A 17,404-nucleotide genomic window follows, 5' to 3' on the forward strand; every position below is an offset into this window, starting at 1 on the left:
AGGTGGGAGTTCACTCCACTGGAGATTCGCTCATCACCACCAAGGTATTCAACTCTCGGCATGAAGGACTTTTCACCGAGCTGGCCTCAGCAGAGCTATTCAAGTCTGCCAAGTCACTCTGTGACCTCCACTTACTCCACTTTTCACTTAGTCAAAAGAATTCAGACTGTGATCTTCACCAAAATACCAGAGCCCTGAAAACCCATTAAAAATATCAAGAACTTGACACGTACATGAAAACACACAAGTTATGTTCCTTCATTTTCATCAGTGGACATTCTGCAAAATGTTATCCATATTCACAAACATGACAGTACAGAGAGAGAGAGAGAGAGAGAGAGAGAGAGAGAGAGAGAGAGAATGAAGAGTATTCTCCCCATTGTTGTGAAAATAATAAGGTGTGTTCCAGCCAGGACAGTTTTTATATATATATATATATTATATTAGGTGTACAATCAGGGTTTTTGTGTGTAATGTATAATTGTAATTTAAGAACATTCTTTAAGAACAAAAAAACATTATCCTGTTCTTCTGTCATTTTATGGCCACTGTTCATTCATTAATTCATCGTCTGTACATGCTTGTCAAGTATAGGGTCGTGGTGGATCTGGAGCCCCTCCGAAATCATTGGGTGCAAGGCGCCAGTCTTTCACAGGGTGACACACGCTCACACATTCAAACCTATAGACGCTTTTGAGTTGCCAATACACCTACCAATGTGTGTTTTTGGACCGTGGGAGGAAACCAGAGCACCCGGAGGAAACCCACGTGGACACAGGGAGAACACACCAAACTCCTCACAGACAGTCACCTGGAGCGGGACTTGAACCCACAACCTCAAAGTCCCTGGAGCTGTGATACTGTGACACTGATACCTGCTACACCATCCCCACATGTTAGTATCTTCAATCTTTGTCACTGCATTGGTTAGGAGCTCCATCAAGGAAAAAGCACTGCAAAAGCATGTGCATCATTTTGTAATGTTCTTGAGGATGATGTTGTATCCAAAAGAATGTTTTGGATTTAGACAGCTTAAAATGGGGATTTTGATGACAATAATGCTGAAACAGCATATTAATACTCCATCATAATTTTTTCTTTTAAATTATTTTAACAAAAAGACAACTGTCATTATTGATATTATGCAACATTTAAAAAGATAAAAGAGCATGAAAAAGCTTGAATGTTGAATATATGTTACACAAAAATACGTTAAAATTGATATATACACAGACTACAAAATAGGCTCTGTAAAATAAAGTATGTGCACACTGCTGAGTTGGTTTGTCCTGTGTCCATGTGGGTTTCCTCTGGGTGATACGGTTTCCTCCAATGGTCTGAAAACACAGGCTGGTAGATGGATTGGCTATTCAAAGTGTCCCTAGGTGTGAGTGAGTGTGAGTCGCCCTGTGAATGACTGGCACACCCTCCAGGGTGTGTTCCCACATAGCGCCCAGTGATTCCGGGTAGACTCCGGACATGCCATGAGCCTGCTAAGCGGTTACAAACAATGAATGAATTCTAGCCATCATAGAAGAGAACATGTGGTTCACTCTTCTTGTTAAAATTAGAATTATATTGATAAATAAAGAGTTTCTAGTATTGATTCTGAGAAGGCATCTGACAGACAGCGCCTAATGATTATCTAGCAAACAGTTTGCTTTGTGAACAAGATGAAAGGCACCTTCTAATTGCTCAGCTTTCAGAGATGCAGAGGCAAAGAGAACATGACTGGAAAGGATGCAAATAGAAAAAGGCTGGTTATGTGTAATTGGGCAAGACGGCCAGAACACGAGGCATTAAGGACTGGCCAGCACTCACGGAAAACACAAGGAAAAAGCATGAAATCACTGGCAAACACTCAGACGTTCGAAAGGAAGGAAGGTTACAATTGAACCCAGCTCTAAGAGGCAAAGGATGATTCAGGGATGATTTCCAAAAATACACAGAAGTTATACAGTGAGAGGGAAAGGGAGAGGTGGAGAGAATGAGAGAGACTTTGTGGATGTGTTTTGAATATCAGAAGGCTGTGTGGCCTGATCTCCAAAAAAGTTCCATGTAAGCAATCCAAGTAGAATCAGAATACAGCAATTTGTCCCTTATTGCATTTCCTCAGAAGGCTCTGAATATCAACAAGAGAAGAGGCCGGACATTTGTAGTAAATCCAGCAAAGAGAACGATTCATAGTTCACAAATACCACTAACAAAATAAAACCCTGTGGATGTGAGGATATTGAAATACCAGTATCTGCAGGGATGCACTGTGAAATGCAAATAAATACTGTGTGGAATGTGATGTCACAGGAGCCTTTTTGAATTTTGGACCCCAAATGCCTCTCCAACACATTTCAAATCCAAGGGGGTGCTTTATACATCCCTCTGATGCTTGACTTTGGGTATATTGAAAAGTCAGAGATCATTTACATGTTCCTATTGAAATTGATTTCATTTTATTTCTTTTAATTGGTCAGGAAATGTTCCTTAAAGACATAGTTCATGGTTGTAATGAAAGAACACTTTTTATAAAATTCTGAAGATGTTTCCTTACCATTTGCTAGCTCTGCAGTCTGTCTAATAATGTGTTTTTTGAAGCCCTGGTGTCAGCAAGTGAGTAAATAAACAAGCTGTCTCCATCCTGTATGCTAGGCTTTCACTCACTCTACTCACGATAAAGAAAAGGCATCTGTCATTCTTTTAGACTCCAAAAATTAAAAAGCATAAACTGAGATGAAGATATTGCTCTATTCCATAAATATTCCATAGGTGGGTAATATCAACTTATTTTTGCTGTTATGGATTAATTAATATGGAAATAAGTCCAAATTCAGGAGATGGCTAACTGCATTATTGCAAGTGCTACAGTGGTTTTTCTTCTCAAACATACTGTTCCATCTTTAAAAACATGGAGCTTCAGAATGCTTCCCTCCATATACATAGACGACCACTTTACGTTTTCAGATAAATGGACTGAATGGCAAGGAAATGTAAAAGATAAATAACTAAAAAGTAGTTTCTGAAACGTACTTAAACCTAACAACCATGCAAAACTTGATATGACATTATCACCATCAGATGAATAGCACTAAAACCTTTCATCTCAGATATATATATATATATATATATATATACCTCAGAAGACACAGTGGACCAACACCAGCAAATGACATGGCACCCCAAACCATCACTGACTGGAAACTTTACACTGGACCTCAAGCAACGTGGATTCTGTGCCTCTCCTCTCTTCCTCCAGACTCTGGGACCTCAACTTCCAAAGGATATGCAAAATTTACTTTCATCAGAGAACATTACTTTAGACCACTCAGCAGCAGTCCAGTCCTTCTTGGAAGCAAGATTCTTCTGACACTGTGTCTTGTTCAAGAGTGGCTTGATACAAGGAATGCAACGTATGTCTTACATACATTTGTGTGCGGTGGTTCCTGAAGCACTGACAGCTGTAGTCCAGTCTTTGTGAATCTCCCTCATATTTTTGAATGGGTTTTGTTTCACAATCTTCTCTAGGGTGCGGTTATCCCTATTGCCTGTACACTTTTCTCTACCAAATCTTTTCCTTCCCTTCACCCCTCTATTAATGTGCTTTGACACAGAGCTCTGTGAACAGCCAGCCTCTTTAGCAATGACCTTTTGTGTCATGCCCTGCTTGTGTAAGGTGTCAATGGTCGTTTTTTTTCAGAACAATCAAGTCAGCTGTCTTCTCCATGATTGTGTAGCCTACAGAACTAGACTGAGAGACCATTTAAAGGCCTTTGCAGGTGTTTTGAGTTAATTTGCTGATTAGAGTGTGGCACCAGGTGTCTTCAATATTGAACCTTTTCACAGTATTCTAATTTTCTGAGATACTGAATTTGGGGTTTTCATTTGTTGTTAGTTATAATAATTAAATTAAAAGAAATAAACACTTGAAATATATATGTCTGTGAGTAATGAATGAGTATAACATATAAGTTTAATTTTTTGAATGACAAATTACTGAAATAAAACACCTTTTTCGTAATATTCTAATTTTATGACCAGGACCTATATATAAAATGGTGGTCTCCGACTTTTGCAGAGTACACTGTTACAATTAGAAAGCCACTGGTCAGCTTGGTCACTTAGTACAGTCAAGAACCACATAATTTGACAAGAATGGGTCACGTGACACCTTTAACACCAGTAGCTCATGATCAGATATTTACCCTTGTGTTCAGAAGACTGAAAATCAATGAAGAGTGTAAAAAAATGGAGTATAAAAAATGAATATATATATATATATCATTTTTTGTCCCTGACAGCTTTCTTTTTTTGATGCTATGTTTATAGAGTAGGCACAGGTTTTCTGGGAACCCCTCTGGGCCAATCTAATCCACAATTCCTGTTCACATCTGCTATGTGTCTGCACGCTCCCTAAATATTTTACACAGCCATCTGAAAGCAAGCTCCGGAACCCATGCAAAGCACACACAAATGTTCTCATCACTCTCCATTTTAGCTTTCCATGTCAGAGGGAAAAAAGGAGGCTAAGTGGATGATAAAAAATGGAGAAGAAAGGTGCGACTGAATTCTTGGAGAAAGAAAAAAAATAGATCCAGAGAGCACCTTAACTGTTTCCCAGAGCTATACTTAATGTAGCTTCAGTTTTTTGGAGAGGTGATAATGAGCATGCTCACATCAATTACTCAGTTGGAATTTATGAAATGTATGTTAATCTAGGAAATAATGAATCAAGTGATAGTACTGTTAACTTTCCTGTAGTAGGATTACAGAAGTTAAATATACTGTAAACACATTTAATGCAGAAAAAGACTAACATAGAGTATATGGACATATAAAGATGTGTTTAATTTAATGCCATTTTTCCACTACATGGTGCCTACTCAGCTTGGTTCTTTTGCTTTTCCACTAGGCAAATATGGTATTTGGCATGTGGAACCGGATACTTTTAGTCCCTGAGAGTTGAGCAGGGACTATACATGACGAGTAACGTTGCAGAGTACTGATAGGCCTGAGACTTGCATATCACCATGAAAGGCAGAGCTCCAACACTCCTTTAGAGCAGTGATCACAAATCAAGCTTGTAAAATTACAATGTGCATTTACTTGAGGTCCCATAAAAAATGACGCATGCAGACATGCCCCTTAAAGTTATCAAGGAAACAATTTCATTGAAACAAAAACTTTTTCATTGATGTGAGTAAGAATATGGTTCCATTTCAGTTGCATAAAGGGATTTCCATCTAAAACCTAATTCAACTGATTCATGTAAAATCAAAAACCTTGCCATATAAGTTTTCATATATGTGATCGACAATTGTTTTTATTATTAAACCATAATATGATGAAGTATTCAGCTGTACAACTACAGACTGCAGGGCAATAATGCATGAGCTATAGGTCCAAGTCTCTTCCTCTCAGTTGAGGAGTTACTCAAAAATCACAGGGCAAAACTAATTCTTGTTGCAGATGGCTCCAGATAGTGGCAGATGTTTCTTTCCCCGCTGCAGAAAAATATCAATAGATAAAAGAGGGTATGAGTACCCCGCGTCCCCGCCTCCCTTGGTTCTATGTGCTATAGTCACAGTTCGAAATCTCTGAAACGCCAAAAGCCTCTTGATTAAACACTCATTGATAATGGCAATTTAAAAGCCTCATTAATCTTCATTGTCATCATAAATATGCATGAAGTGTATTAAATTATTAAGCTTGGGCAATGCTCTTATTAGCTTTTTTCTACCACAAATGCTGCCTTGATGTTATTAATTGATATTCATATTCTTTTTCTGGCAATGGCAATGGGAATGGAGAAAAAAAAAAGGTGAAATTGATTTGAAACTTTTTTTATATACATAAAAGATAAAGCACATCTTCTGATGTGTACAGATATAAATAGTTCAACTTTAAAGGGAGCAAGAAAAAGGAGCATCAGACAAAGGCAGGAAAGGCGGAGGAAGAGTGGAGAGGAGGGTCAGAACGGGGAAAGAAAAGGGAAGAAAAGAGGGAGATAATGATACTGGGAGAGATCTTTTATGGGAGCGGGCAGATAAAAATAATCCCCCACTGAAATGTGCTGAAAGAGTGGCCGGGGCTTTGGAAGGTGTTTCGTGATGCAGGAATGGCCCTCTCTGCTCAAAAGGTATTATTCATCCGCCTTTATGTGGCGTCTGTGGCGGCGGAGAGGCCTCAAAAGCGAGGCTCTGATAGACAGAGTAAGCCTCCTGACAGCAGAGAGCCGCACTCACTGCCAATAACACACACCATTACAATCTGCGCAGGCACACAGTCGGCCTTACGGCTAGATTTATATCACTTTTTTGCTCACAACAGACAACAGCAAAACCTCCTTCTCTATAGAGTTGTGTGCACAATCTTGGACACAGTATGGTGACATGGTTTGTTGATTTGCGGAGTGAAAATACGACCATTTCCTGAAGATTTCAGTACTATTTACCTGTTAGTTGCCAAAGCTAATAAATAAATAAATAAATAGACCCAATATACTGGGGCACAAGCTCTATTAAGAGATGTTTTTGTGCCCCACTAAAATCACAACAGTAAAAACAAAATCAATTATATATATGCATGCAAACTCATTACAAGCAAATCTTTTCTCATAAAACCCCAGTGATTTTCCAAAAGTTTCAGCAGCTAACACTTTCAGTCAGACCCTTGTAGTATACTGCATGGAGAAATTAACATTAGTAAATATTTAAAAGATTATCAGCCATGCTACAGATGAAGTAATGATAGATCATAGCTAACATGTATAGGTTTTAGCCAATTTACCTTAGAAATAAGCAAAAATACTTATTACACCACTATAAAAACAATTTATCTTGTCAGTTGCTAACAGTGTTTGTTTGATCATGGAAATCCTGTTACTTTCTGTTCATACCAAGCTACAAAACTGAAGCACTGTGTTTAAATTATATTAAAGCAACTAGTTTACCACAATGCAAGAAGATGTCATTGTAACGTTTAAGTTTTAGAACATTTCTAAAACAAAGCACCTTAACATTTTATCAATCAAGTAATCTATACTTGATAAAGGAAGAGGGCATAGCTGGAACTAGAAATTTATTACTGACTTACATTTCTATGAGGGTCAGACTGAAAAAACGGTGCTGTAACTAATTCACAGAATCGTTTATTTAGAGTAACACCTAATACTTTGGAGACATTTTCTGCTTTCGTGTAAAGTTAAACAAAATGCTGTGCAGATGTAATTTACTCGTCAGAAAGTCAGTAACTGTGAGTTGTGTCCATGTATTTGTGTCGTCATAGGGACAGACAAGATGACTTTCTCTTTGTTAAATTTATAGTAGAAATCAAAAGGCTGAGTCACAGAAACATTCTCCAAACATAAAGAAGAGACTATGATAAATATTACCTCAACAACGTTCAACACATTTCTGTTCGAGGCTCCAGTAAAACACTGAGCTACACTGCGGTGGACGGAGAACCTACAGCGCTGAAGTGGGGCGAGTGTGTCCCAAATCAGCTCTCTACTCTCTGACCCCTTGAACATTTCAACCTTCACGCCTTCTGCTCACCTTTCAACAATTTCATCAAAGTGAACATTTTAATGAAGGATCTAGGGCTTATGGGAAGAAATGGGATGGGGAAAAGCCTGTAGAGCCAAGGAAAGGCAAGCCAAAGTTTATTTATAGAGCACCTTTCATACAAAAGCAATTCAAAAAATGCTTTACAGAAGAAATAGTTAAATTAAAAGCAAGAATAAAAATCATAAAAGTCCAATATTAAAATATTGCAGTAAAAGGAAATACATAAAAAGAGTAAAATGATTAAATGATTAAAAAATTTTAAAACAATTTAAAATAATACAATAAAAGAAAAGAACTAAAGAACTAGAGGACAAAATCACTTTTGGCAAAAAAAAAATATATATATTTTTTTGGACAAAATTTTGGGCAATACTTTTAGATCCCAAAAAGAGTACTTGTCCAGGGAAAAGAGGGCCTTACATGGCAGAGTAATGCCCACTTTAGTGTTATATATTACTTAAATTATTTAGGGCTGGTTTCCCAGACAGGGCTTAAGCTTAGTCCTGGAATACATCCACCTTCTAAATGCTGTGTCGTCCATGACTAGGCTAATTCTGGTGGTTAGGGATCTGGGCTTGTAACTGGAAGGCAAGTAAAGTGATTCTAAATCTAAATTCTAAAGGTATTTAATAGATTTTTACCAGATTCACAGTTGTGCCCCTATGACTGATTTGTAAGCAGAGGGATACATTTGTGCTCCTCTATATTTTGTTTGTGGTCCTATAAAAAGAACATAAAAAGAACATGGTACCAACTAACTGTTGAAACACTAAGAATTTGTTGTTGCAGGAATGTGTGAGATCAAGTACTGATGAATGATCTCAATGTTCTGGATCACAAATGTCACTGCAGCTCATCACAAGGGTACATTTGAGTTCCACTCTTGCAGAGGCCATATTATCTAATATTTATAAAAGGAAGAAAAAAAACCCATAAAACCATCAAGATCTGCCATTTTTCATGAAACATTTATCCACTTTAAGGCTCTTGTCAAGGTCACACATTCTTTTTTTTGCCCATTTTTCCAAGTACTTACTGTTTTCATGTTCTGTCTAATTTATCCCATCCTTCTGCAGGTGCTTTGTTAATAAATTAATAACATTTTATTCACTTCACATATCAGTGGTTTTAATTTTTTGTCTGGTCAGTGTATAACACCTTAGACAATTCATTATCCATCATTTCTGAAATTAAACATGCACAATATGTAAGATTCTACAGAAACTGTACATTAAAATACACACTTTTCTGGAAACGTGTTATTCACTACAGAACAAGTCAACTGACCAGGGGTGTTCACACATTTATATGTGACTGTATGTACTGTTATACCGGACTTTCACTTGGAAAGTGCTGTTTTTGTGAAAATAAGAGAACCAACGCAAAAGCATTAAATCACCCCTAGACAAGCAATGATGATAGCTCTAAATGCCTTAAACCCCACAACTGCCTCATTCAGAGATGTTTGACAACTAAATTACGTGCTTGTTTGTACAGGCTCAGTGGGAAGTCCTGCAACCGCAGCTCAGGATGTGGTAAAGGCTGTGCTAAAAGAGGCAATGACAATACAATAACTGAAAGAATATGCAATTTTAAACCCTTACAAAAACAAATTACCTGTGTATGTTCCATAAATCTCCTGGAAAAGTGCAATTACCTGGAGAACTACTTCTGTTTCAGTGTGTTCTACAATGTCCACCTGTGCATGTTGACTTCCAGTCATTTTCAAAATTTGAACATAAACATCTCTCAAAGCATCAGGAGGCAATGGAGGCTGTGATAAGCGCTCCTGAATGTGGAGGTTCTCGCACAGAGTGCATCACGGGCTGAGTCGCCTAACAGCTGGCCTCCAGACTGAATTACTGCCCTTTATGCGCACGCACTGACCACAAGAGCACTCACACACCACTCTAACCAAGTTATCAGAAAGCTGTGGCTAGCAATAATTCAAAGACTTTATGCAATAAGGACAAACCAAAAGCTATTTAGTCTATTTAAAGTTGCTTAATAGAAGGGTTTTTTTTTTTTTTTTGGTCCAAAAATAAAACAGGGCCCTTCATATTACATCCATCATTATTAACCAGGTTAATCTTGATCTCTCGATTAAACAAATGCACACTGAAATCTACTTTTTATTTTTTTGGTGCATAATACTTCTTACAATAGAATTCCCCTGTTCTCTCTTTAGACAGTAAACAAATAGGGTATAATTAACACAATTTACATGCAGTTTGTATTAAATATTTTAAGAAAGCTGCTTTGAAGTTATTTTTTTTATCCAAAATGAAGCATCAAGGGCCCATCAAGGGCATAGATTTGGTCTCAACATTGTTAGGGACACAAACACTTCAATGCACCCCCAAAAAATAAAAACAAAAAAAGATACATAATTTACATTAAGATCTGTATTATATAGTGTTGGTGTTGTATTTTGCCATGGGTAATAGTTTGCTTTTGATGATGTTTGTAGTATGTATGATCCATGCAATTGGTATGCCTGTGCAATTGGATTTATATTTGTGATTTTTGGACAAGAGCATTGATCAGCACATAGATAAGATATTTGCACATTGTGCTCTCATCCTTCAGATAGCCCTCTCCATTTCAGCCAGTCAAAATATGGCCTGCCAAAGGTCATCTTGAAGAAGGAGCGTCTGGGAGCCTCTCGGAAATATCCACTCCAAAGATATTGCTCTAATATTGGTATGGACATGTCCCTACCATCCATATGCAAACCTATGCCAGGGTCTCTGTTGTCATTTTCTCCATGTATAATCATTTTTTTCTTCCTCGTTTTCCTTGTTTTCTCTTTGTTTTGCTTGTATTAACCTTGTGTTTGTGGTTTCCTGCTTGTTGTCGCTGGTATCTGCTTGTTATGTGTGACATCTTTTCTGGGTCCAATTGCACCTTCAGTCCTGTGTCATACATTCATAAGATTTACTGCTTGAATAATGCTGAATGCCTCAATCAATTATGTGATGTGAATTCAACAGTTTAGAAAAAGGAATAAATTCAACATAAAAGGAAGCAAACATGTCTTTGGCAGTACTTTTTGTGTGCGAAATGCCGTCTCTTCCGCTCACGGTCAGTCCCAGTGTTCTAACGAGTTGTGCTACTAGCGATTCTCTGCCATAAAAAGTAGCTAAAGTTTGTACAGAAAATCTCTGGTGTTAGTCGTTTTTTTAATAACTCGATAGAAGGTCTGAAAATTAATTAAAACTAGCAGCAAAATCATTAAGGGAGGGAGAGGAGGCAAAGCCGTGGAGGAGCACACAGCCTCCCTGTGGTACTCGTTTGAAATATTGAGATACTTTCCTATTACCTGTATACCATGCAACACTAGTTGGTAAAGCTTAAGGCTCCAAATTAACATGCAAATGCATGTAACACATGGTTTTTCCCCCTATAAAATGTCCTCTTGAAGCTTATGTTTGGCTACTCCATAGTAAAATGTGTTTCTCACAACCACAAATAAATTAAATTAAATACATTTTTAAAAAACACCACGTATTACTGATCGGCCAATAGTGGTAGAAGTTGGGATTAGAACCTTTGCCTGTGCAACCATCTAATCACTGGCCATAGGGACATTGCAGGATTGAGCTCAGCCTCACCCATTCATAACCAGGTGATCAAGAGACCATAAATGGCCTGCTATTTCTGGGTAGGCCAATACGGTTTTAAAAGTTTGCATGTAATTCCACATACATGCAATTCCCAAACAAACACAGCTGCTGTAATACCAGGTCTCTTGGTACTTTTCAAAGAAGCACTGCTTATGCGGTGAGTAACTTTCAAACAAAACAACTCACTTTAGCACTTAGCATTGACATTCATAACACCATCCATGCATGCAGCGGACTCATATTGTAGTGTGTGCTTGAGTGTGTGTTTGTGGAGGCAGAGGGCGGGGGGCACAAGAGGTGTTATCTCTCAGATACACAACTACAGAGGGATTCGGGAGCAAAAAATACAACGGGCGGTTTTCCTGTGTGCAGGCCAGCGTGCTGTGCTCTCCAATGCCCAGTAAATTACTGTCCAGTCAAGCAGAAAAGAGGAGTGGGATTTGGACACGAGCATCACCTGTCTCTGCCCATATCCCCAAAGCCAGGCATAAATGAAGTGGACAACTGCCTGTTTATTCTCCTCGCACCGGCACCCAGCACGAGGCCAACGGGTGCTGGCTTCCCGTTTTTATTGAACTGTTTTCTGCTGAGCCCTCCACTTGCTACTCGGATTAATCAGAAATCCTCGCACAAACAGCCTCCTTTTTCTGCAAGAGCAGCTCGCTTGGCCTTCAAACCACACACACAGATAGGCAGCCACTGTAAAAGTGGACTAAACAACACTTTCTACAGGCAACAGTTTGTGTGTGTGTGTGTGTGTGTGCGCGCGCACACGTGTGCTTATGCAGTTTATGCCCTGCGTCCCAAGGCTTGAACTTCATCCTGAATAATGCATGAAGGAGAAAAAGAAACTGGACAGATTGTTTGAGTTAAGGTAGAGGAAATAACTCTCAGCTGCCAGATTATTAGCTATGCTACCTTTATTATACCTAACTTCAAAGACTATTTATTAGAACCTTAATATTTTTATATATTTACAAAACATGACAGTGGTTTATGACTGTGCTGCAGAATCAGACCAAAGGACCACAAAGGGTTAGATATTATTTTAGTTGTGTATGATCTGCCAAAAATGTTCCATTAGCCAAAACACATACAGGCAGTTGGTACCTCTGCATTCATGGATGAGGTAAGATTTAGAAGCAGTAATTGTAAACCTAACTGAGGACTTGGGTCTGAAGCCCTTTCTGAAACTCATACATTTCTCATGAAATGTCAGTTTGAGAAAACAAAACATGAATGACAGACTGAAGTGTTTTAGCTGTCAGATTTAGTACTTCCAAGTGCAGTCATAACCATAGTGCTCACAGTTTTTTGGGTTCAATACAGCTTGAAATAACAAGCTGTTCATTATAGAAAACATTCAGTCTGATGTACAGAGGGACAAGAACTATATGGGTAAGCTTTTATGAGTGGAAATAATTGTCCAGTGACGTTAACAAGATGGCCACCCCTTCCTATAAAGGCACATTTGGAGACATGAAACTTAACTTATTGTGATCAGTGATGAATTGGTTCTAATAAAATGGCCAAGGAGTGTAGGCAAGATATAGGTATTAATAATATTAGGGGGGGGGGGGTGGATGGATGGATGGATAAATAAATAAATAAATAAATAAATAAATAAATAAATACTAAAGTGTTATAAATTACTCTAAAAATAATTTGGAATAAAATCACTTTACATTAACGTACATTTAAAGTAAAGAAGGTGTTTACCTTCTTCTGGAGAGCAGCTGGTTTTGGAGATAGTTGTTTATCTTTGGACAGTAATGATTTAAAACAGCAGAAGAACTAATATGGCATAAACAGTAAGGCATGGCATTTTTAATCTGTAGTTCATGAGCTGAATTCCTCTGTGGAGCTGTGTGTGGTGTATGAGTAAACCCAGCTGGGTTCCCTTGAGGTCTCCTTCAGGGTTTGTGTGTGTGTGTGTATGTGTGTGTGTGTGTGTGTGTGTGTGTATGTGTGTGTGGGTGTGTAAGCTTAGGTCTCCAGAGAAACACCTGAGACATGAGAGTGCACGTAGGGAGAAAACTCTTCAGATCTTGAGAATAGCTCTCTGGAGATGCTCCTTAAACCAGATCTTATTTTCCTCTCCTTTTAACCTCCACCCATCTGTCCCTCCTCATTCTCTCCATCTCCTTTTTTCCTTCTTTTCACCCCAGTGCCTTAGAGCAGGCCACGGTCATAAGGGAAATATCACTGCTCTCACTGCCAAGGCTGATGATCCATACAGCACGTTTATTAAATATATCTTTGAATTATTTTTTTTATAACAACTATTAACAAAGTCTTTCATGTGAGAACTTGTTGGTCAAAAAATAGTGATGTAAAATATAATTAATTTGTGATGTTTTCTAAAGGACGTTAAACCATTTTTTAATTTCACTTGTGTTTAACATCACTGATAATGACAGGTAGGAAATCATTGTTCTTTGTCATCACATATAATATTCCTGATTGTAAAGATGATAAAGAATTGCATACATGTGAATCTTGTTGGTATGTCTAAACACTTCATTTTCTGTAACCAGTTCATGGTGGGTCTGCCTACCTGGAATCATTTTGCAAGGTTGCAAGACAGGAACATACCCAGAACAGTGTGCCAGTCCTTTGCAGTATACAGCACCATCAGCATCACACTGTACAGATTGAAATTAAATATTTAAACATACATGTATACATGTTGTATCCAGAAGAGATCTTAATTCAGGAACGAGTAATATTAAAATCAATATATCCTGCTGTTTTCCCTTTTTTCATTCCATTAATGGACTTTGTTTTTTATTTGTGCAGAATCCACAGTGTCAAGTAAATAAACAAGCAAACTGGCAAACATTTAATTAAGCTGACAGGAAATTACTAGTTTGGGAAATCAAATGACACAGCACAAAAGAAACACACATGCACACACACACACCCATGCCATTGGGAAAATTCACTTGAGAGTTGCGTTAGTGTATGAAAATGGCTCAAACAGAATATTATAATGACATATCTCTGTAATGGCTCGATGTCAAGCAATTAAGAAGGGTTCACTTTTAATATCCAAACCATGTCCCCTTTAACTCTGGCTGAGGGGAGTTCTGTTTTTGTCCAGATTCAGAGTACGGCACTTTGCTTAAACCTTAATGAATAATGCATGAGTTATTAAAATGTGCAACTGTAATAATGAACAGCTCTTCTGTACTGTAACTGCCCACACATGTGCATAATTCTTAATAGCAAACATAATTTGCAACCCACAAGAGTGGTCTTATGTGTACTTCAAAGGCTAGGATATTACTCCTGGAAAAGTGTAACTGATGTAATGATGGGTGGCATAAACGCTGTTATAAACCTATTGTCAAAAGCTAATCTGCCCTCAGCTGTATGGCAACATTATAATCAATGTTTGTTTTAGTGCTGCTCTTTAATATACACTGAATGTCCAAACATTTGTGGACATCTTATGAGTAGATCCAGCTTTTCTAAGGTGATCTCAGCACAGACCTAGGCATCCAACTGCACACACAGATTTTAAAACCCTCTGGGATATGCTGAAACAACTGCCCATGTGCTAATGAACACTAAAAAGACAAAGGCATAAAGCCTCTCAGCATTGGGCTGTAGAGCAATGAGGAACCATTAGGTGCTCCATATATTAGGGATGGAGTCGCAGTGGCCTCTGGATTCCAGAATTAATCTGCCAAAATCAATACCTGACTTACTAATGTTATCAAATCCACACGCTAATATTCCAACATCTAGCGTATATCCTTCCCCGAATGGCATTAGTTGTTACTGCAGTCAAGAGGGTGGAAAAATATATAGTAATACGGTTAAAGGTGTCGTTCACCTTTTTAATCAAAAAAACTATTTATAAAATTCAGATGATATTTCCTCACCATTTTCGAGTACTCCAGTGCGTTTGTGCAATGGAAACTGATCTAATGCGTTTATGAAGCCCCGGTGTCAGTAAACAAGTTTGTAAAAAGTGTCACGTGAGGTTCTCTCTCTCTCTCTCTGTAATGCAAAGAAATGAAAAGAAGAGACCTCCAAACTTTAAAAATCATTAAAAGTGATGAGAATATTGCTTTATCCTACCTACTCCATAGGTAGGTTATTGATTCATTTTTGCTGTTGTGGATTGTGTGAATTGACACAATTTGTGAGTCTGCAAACTGCATGAAAGTAAACACAGGGCGAAAGTGCTACAAAATTAATATTGTCCCAAGCAAATTTTTTTTATCTGTAAATGCCAACTGTACCACCTCACCACAATATATTTTTGATCTAAACCTAATTTCATATCTACTATAAAATCTACAAAAACAAAATAAGATAAGAAACTAACCTAAAGACCATCACACATTCACCCCGTAACTCACAAACCAGTAGACAATACTGCACAGGCAATCTACTGACCAACATGGAAACTGAAGCACCCGGAAGAAAGCCAAGCAGACAGACAAACACACCATGGGCAAGGCCACCAAGGCACTCAGGACACCAAGATCCTGTAGTGCCATTACATAAACTTATTTATGTTTATTTCTGAATCTCAATTAAAAGTGAATATGAGATCCATTTCCTTGTTTAACTATGAGCTTGTGGAAGCAAAATGGTTTCTTCCAATTCAACCTAGAACCTCAAAAGGACTTTTCCAGTTTACAGGGACTGCTTCAGTGTGTTGGATATGCCGCAAAATATCTCCTCAACTTGCACAACTTCTGCTGTATATGTACATTATTACACTTCGTACAGATTTTATCCACACAGTAATACACTGATTTACATTCAAAACCCGTACCAATGCTGTATGAATTATAAACTGATTCATGCTGACCTTGAGTAGACATGAAGCCTTAACTGTGCAAATGTAATGAAAGCTAATCTGTCATCATTAACCCACAGAGAGATCGAGAGCTCAGTTCCTCACCACCGAAACGCTTAGAACAAGCCCTCACCAACACTAGTGGTTCAGTCAAAGAGGATCACTATAATCACCCTATCATGATTATTCTTAGGCGTTTCATATAAAATCATATTAAGGCCCAGTATTTCTAATTATGAAGCATCCAATCACAATGAACAGCAGTGCTTGATAGTGTAAAATACATGATAGACCGAATAAAGATTTATTTTCCAATAAAACAGACTTACCTTTTAATCCTATTTGTATACCCTGCTAGCTCAATGATCATATACTTAATAATATACGTTTTTAATACAGCTCTCAACATAAATAGGATGTGATCAGACATCTAATAATATTAATTTTCATGGACTAATTTCTTATTATCACGCTGGCTTATTCCTGACAGTCATTGATTTTCATTTAATTTATCCTTCATTTCACTCTGCTGATTTTTTAACAGTACTCACTGGTTTTCATTTTCTAATCTATATACTTCAGTTCAGTTACTATTACACCTCTATTCTTTATTTCTAAACCCATAATTCTTCATTTCATACTCTTCTCACGGTGTCAAATTGAAATCGATGTGTTCCTCTTCTGAGCTTTGGTTACTCTCAAGTTTTCTTCCTCCCATTCTGAGAGTATTTGGTTGTTTGTTTATTCATAGTCAAATTAACTTTCTCACATGAGGCTAGACACCAGATTTAATTGAAGCTCTAATCAATAACACTGAATCACAATGAACTGAATCATTTGATGGTTTGCAAATCTGACACCCAGTGATCCCAAAGACATTCAGGACCAATCAATATTTTAAAAAATATATCAAGAGAGTATAAATGCACAATTGACCTTGCGTTCTTTCCCTGGGAAAGTAGAATGGCCCTCATTCAAACACAGCTCTTCCTGTACTCATGTACACACTGTACTAGTGTAACAACAGTATTGGATACAGTGTCCTCCTCAAAGAGTGCTGAGCTTATATTAATTATATTGCATTAGTGGCAACTTGAAAAGTACATGTAGTGTTGGAGAGCATATATGAGCCCAAGGTCATCTTACCCCATGCCAGAAGTAGAACTGAAGAGTGTACAGTCCCTCAAAATTGAGTTGTGGAGCAAGAAAACTGCATTCATTGGGAAGAAAGCTTCATCAAGTACTTAGGTACATGCTGAGTCACAAGTCACTTGGACATATGTAATACATTTCATATAAGCTGGGGTGGTGATTTTAATCCAAAATGTACCACCCAGCAATAGCACCTGACCTCACCTATGATCCTCACAGGAATGTTTCCATATCTATAAAGATAAAGG

At 37.8% G+C, this 17,404-nt stretch overlaps 1 protein-coding gene across 2 annotated transcripts in view; it reads right to left on the reverse strand.

The window, feature by feature from the left end:
• The window catches only part of cdh13 (cadherin 13, H-cadherin (heart)), a 508,194-nt gene that overhangs the window by 231,814 nt on the left and 258,976 nt on the right, over positions 1 to 17,404 (reverse strand). The window contains exon 1 of one of the 2 annotated variants that reach the window (XM_066685110.1): positions 13,743 to 13,758. The exons of the other annotated variant lie outside the window; for it this stretch is intronic. The gene's annotated coding sequence lies outside the window, so the exon portion shown is untranslated. Of the gene's footprint in view, positions 1 to 13,742; positions 13,759 to 17,404 lie in introns of those variants that run through there. 2 annotated transcript variants of the gene reach the window in all.

This window comes from Hoplias malabaricus, chromosome 11 (assembly GCF_029633855.1).
Source record: "Hoplias malabaricus isolate fHopMal1 chromosome 11, fHopMal1.hap1, whole genome shotgun sequence".
In the NCBI taxonomy this organism is placed as follows: Eukaryota; Metazoa; Chordata; class Actinopteri; order Characiformes; family Erythrinidae; genus Hoplias; species Hoplias malabaricus.